Raw genomic sequence first — 5,000 nt, forward strand, 5'->3', positions numbered from 1 at the left:
GGGCTCCCCCTCGGCGACGGCCGACCCCGGCGGCCGGCCCTTCCCGCGACGCCGCGGGCAAGGAGCCGGGACCGCTGCGCAGCTTCGGATTAGGCGGACGGCGCGAGCCTCTCTCTCGCTCTCTCTCGCCTTCGTGCCTTCCTTCCCTCTCTCTGGGCTTTCTCTTCTCTCGGGGCCCGCGCCCCACTCGAGAGAGACTCGGCCTCGCGCTCGAAAGTCGACGCGCGCGACGCGCGGGACGGCACTCGGCCGGGGCTGACCCGCCCCCAAAGCCGGCCCGCCCGCCGACCGGCCGCTCAGGGAGCGAGCGACCGGCCGCCGGCGAGGCTGGGCCGAGCGGGGCCGCTCAGGGAGCGAGCCCCGTCCGGCGCGGCCCCCCGCCGGGCCACGCGGTAAGCTCCGGACGTGCTAGAGGAGACAGCGACCCGTCGAGGCGGGCGCGGCCCGGACACCGAGGCCCCTTGCAGCCGGGGCGGCTCGCTCTGCAGCAGGCGGCGGAACGGCAAAGGAGCGGCGTGCGGTGCACGCTCGCGGATCGGGCTCTTTCCCCCGTCCGCACCCCATCGGTTCTCGTCCTTTCGCCCTCTCTTCTCTCGGCTCTCTCTCGGCTCAGCTCCAGCCGCACCGCCGCCCGGCGCTGCTCGCGACCGGCACCCACGGGGCGCTTTTCCCGGACCGGGGCCGGCACCGACACCTCTCGTGGTTTTTAAGGACACCTGAAGGCTCGCGGGGCCACGCGGCTGTCACACAGCTGGGGACGGTAAAGACGCCCTTCCCCGGCAGCGGGAGGGGCGACACCTCGCCTGCGACGGGAAGCGAACTGGAAAGGAGACCGCCCTGCCCGATCACCGGACCCCCGCCGTGGCTTCCCCATGACAGAGAAGCCCCGGCAGAGAGCCGGCCCGCCGGGGGCCCTCTCCCACGCGACCCGAAAAGCCTCATCGATCAGGCGCGGCTGACGAAGGAGACGCGCAAACCGTGACCAGGGCCCCGTCCCCGAGAGGCTCTCTCGGTCTGCCCTTCTCTCTCTCTTCCTCCTCCTGCGGCTTGGCGCCGCCGAGCCTCCCGGGACTGAACGTGCCTGAGGCCGCCGACGCCGGCGGGCCGGTCACGGCACAACAGGAGCACGGGGGGGTGCCGCCACCCGACAACGGTTCCCTTAGCGGGGCAACAGCAGGACGGGACCGCCCGGGCTGGGGGACTCGGCCCCTTCGCCCGGGGAACCCATCCCAGCGTGCGAGAAAAGTGCCACCGACCGTGCCCACGGGGCCACCGGCTTTCACCCGCCACGCGGCAGTCGGCTTCCCCTCCGGCAAAAAAAAAAAAAAAAAAAAAAGCCGGGCGGGGACGGCACGATAAAAAGGCACATGGCGCGCGCGTTCGGCAACGGACCCGTGCTAACCACAGGGGCCGCGGGCCCGGGCCGAGGGGCGACCCACCGGCATCTCGCCCCTCTCTCTCTCGCTCTCTCTCTCTGCACACCTTGGCTTGCGTGGCCCGCGCACCTTTGTCGCGCGGCTTCTCGGGTGCCGCGGCTTAAGGCCGCCGGAAAGGGGGGGGGGGGGGGGACCGTCAACGACGGCCGGCCGGGCAGCCCCCACTCCGCCCGCACGCCGGCTCGCTAACAAAAAAAAAAAGGCAACGTGAACGGACCCCCGGTGGAAACCCAGCCTGCCCTGGCGGAAGCGGCTCAGCCGCACCACCCGCAAAGCGAGGTAGGACGAGGCGCCGCCGCCTCGCCCTCGACATGCCGGGGGGCTCTCTGTCGGGCTCCGGGTCCGTGCTAGGGCAAGGCCGGCCACCGCGGCCGGCCTCTGCCCCTGGAAAAATCCGCCCGCTACGCGGGTCCCCGGCTTAAGGCCGAGGAAGGGGGACAACGCCGAAACAAAAAAAAAAAAAAAAAAAAAAAAAAAAAACCACAGGCCGGGGACGGCGGTGGCGCCACCCCGGCTCATCGGGCGACTGCCGTCGCCGAGCCCCTCAAGCGACGCAGCAGGCCGAGGCCAGGCCGCGCGTCCCACTGCGCGTCCCCCGCCGCCCTTCCGACACGGACACGCTGGCAAACAGGTCGGGAGCGGGGGACGGGACGCCGCCACCTCGGCCGAGCGGGCCATCCTCGGGGCTCTTGGAGCAAGGGCCAGGAAAAACCCCAGCCGCGTCCACCCTCCGACTGCCGGGGGGGGGAAATAAAACAAAATAGAAAAAAATTAAAAAGCGCCCGCCGAGCGGGGCCCCGGCTTAAGGCCGAGCCACACACAAGGGACGAGGCGCCGCCGCCTCGCCCGCCACCGGGCCGGGCCGGAGCAGGACACGCTCACGGCTTTTCTCCACCTCACCTCGGCCAGCGAGGGGCTCTCACACGGCTTTTCGACTCTCTCTCTCGGCTCCGCGGGGACCGGCCCCTTTCCCCCGGCTCGCCCTCGGTCTCTTCTCTCTCGGCTCCGCGGGGACCGGCCCCTTTCCCCCGGCTCGCCCTCGGTCTCTTCTCTCTCGGCTCCGCGGGGACCGGCCCCTTTCCCCCGGCTCGCCCTCGGTCTCTTCTCTCTCGGCTCCGCGGGGACCGGCCCCTTTCCCCCGGCTCGCCCTCGGTCTCTTCTCTCTCGGCTCCGCGGGGACCGGCCCCTTTCCCCCGGCTCGCCCTCGGTCTCTTCTCTCTCGGCTCCGCGGGGACCGGCCCCTTTCGGGCTCCACACACGTCTCTCTCGCGCCCCACGATCGGTCGCACCACATCTCTCTCCCTCGGGGCCCTCCACACTGCGCCAAACCTCGCTGGGGCAACCACGGACGGAACCGGGAACAAAGCCACGCGACTCGTTCCTCGGTTAGGCGGCGTGCTCTCCAACCCTGGCGCCACCGGCACGCGCGGCCAATCCAGCCCACCGCCATCGGACACAGGCGCGGAGAACCCTGCCTGCGGGGACGCGGCCCGTCACCTCGCTCCCATAGTACGGACAGATAAGTCCAAGGCCGCCGGCGCCTCCAAGAGGACCGATGAAAATCGACCGGGAAGGAGCGCCGCCGCAGGCCGCCTCCTAGCATGACGTAGCGGGAGGCGGCCGAAAACAGCGACCCCTTGGTGAACTTCCGGAGCCGGCTGAGACAACAGGTCTACCCGGCGCCGGCCGAAATGTGACCAAGTCCCTTCGGAACGAGGTAGACCTGTTGTCATCCGTCAGCGCCCGCCGCCCGGGGACCGCGCCGAGCCTGGGCGGGCGCGGAGCCGGGGTAGACCTGGTGTCTCCCGGGGAGCCGGGGTAGACCTGGCGTCCTCTCCGGCGCCGGGATAGACCTGGTGTCCGTTCCCGAAGCCGGGGTAGACCTGGTGTCCCCTCCCGAAGCCGGGGGTAGACCTGTTGGCTCCCTTCCCGAAGACGGGGTAGACCTGGTGTCCCCTCCCGAAGCCGGGGTAGACCTGTTGTCCCCTCCCGAAGCCGGGGTAGTACCTGGTGGCCCCTCCCGAAGCCGGGGGTAGACCTGTTGGCTCCCTTCCCGAAGACGGGGTAGACCTGGTGTCCCCTCCCGAAGCCGGGGTAGACCTGTTGGCTCCCCGAAGCCGGGGGTAGACCTGGTGTCCCCTCCCGAAGCCGGGGTAGACCTGTTGGCTGCCCTCCCGGAACCGGGGTAGACCTGGTGTCCCCTCCCGGAGCCGGGGTAGACCTGTTGGCTCCCCGAAGCCGGGGTAGACCTGTTGGCTGCCCTCCCGAAGCCGGGGTAGACCTGTTGGCTGCCCTCCCGAAGCCGGGGTAGACCTGGTGTCCCCTCCCGAAGCCGGGGGTAGACCTGTTGGCTGCCCTCCCGAAGCCGGGGTAGACCTGGTGTCCCCTCCCGAAGCCGGGGGTAGACCTGGTGTCCTTGCAGAGCTAGGGTAGACCTGTTGTTCTCCGCTCGCCGCCCGGGGTTCGGGCGCCTCGCTGACCCCGCCAAGCCTGCACAGCCGGGGGCAGCTCACGGCCTCGTAACGCCCCGGAGCCGGACGGCTCTATCAGCCCTGTCCCACTCAATGAAGCCCCCTTCCCCGCCCCCCCCCCCCCCCCCCCCCCCCATTTCTAAGACCAATTCATATTTTCGAGGTTTTGGGGTTTTTGGAGGCTTTTTTTTTTTTGGTGGGCGTTGTGGGGGTGGTTTTTGGTTTTGGGTTTTGTTGGTTGTTTTTGTTTTTGTGTTTTTTTTTTTTTTTTTTTTTTTTGGGTTTTTTTTTTTTTTTTTTGGTTGGGTTTGGTTTTGTTTGGTTTTGTTTGGTTTTGTTTGGTTGGGGCTTTTTCTCTTTTGGATTTTTTTCTTGGGGGGGGGTTTTGTGTGTGGGGGGTTTTCTGGTTGGTATTGTTGTTGTTGTTTTTCCTTTGCTTTGCCTTGCCTTGCTTGCTTTGCTTTGCTTTGCTTTGCTTTGCTTTGCTTTTGTTTGATGCTAGATCTCGGGGCTTTTTGGGGGGGGAGTGGGCGTGGGGCTTGTGGCTTGTGGTTCGGTTGGTGGGCTGGTGGGGGCTTTTTTTGGTGTTTCTTTGGGGGGCTTTTATTGTTGGGTTTGGTTTTGGTTCCCCCCCCCGGGGTTGGTTTGGTGGGGTTTTGTTTGTTTTGTTTTTTTCCGTCTGTTTGTTTTTTTCTTTTGTCGTTTGTTTGGTTTGGTTTTGGCTTTTCTTGGGTTTCTGCCCGCCCCCCCCACGCCGCGACTCGGCTCGACCCGCCCCGCCCCGCCCACCGGGAGAGGAGGCGGCGGCGGCGGCGGCGGCGGCGGGGCAGCCGCCGCCGGCACACGGGCGGCCGCTTTCGGACGGGTTCTTTCACGGTCCGCAGAGGTCTTCAGCACTCGGCGTGGCTCTGGGGGGCCGCGGGGGCTCGGTGGCGAGGCGCCCGTGGCCGGCACCACGAAGCCGCCGGCCCTTGTCCGCACAGAGAGCGACAGACAGACACGGGGACACACACCCGCTCCACGCACTCACATCCCGATGCCGCTCTCTCAGAGCACCACACCGCCCCCCCCCGCCCATAGGCACGCGCCCTCT

Source organism: Passer domesticus, unplaced genomic scaffold, assembly GCF_036417665.1.
Source record: "Passer domesticus isolate bPasDom1 unplaced genomic scaffold, bPasDom1.hap1 HAP1_SCAFFOLD_194, whole genome shotgun sequence".
Classification (NCBI taxonomy): domain Eukaryota; kingdom Metazoa; phylum Chordata; class Aves; order Passeriformes; family Passeridae; genus Passer; species Passer domesticus.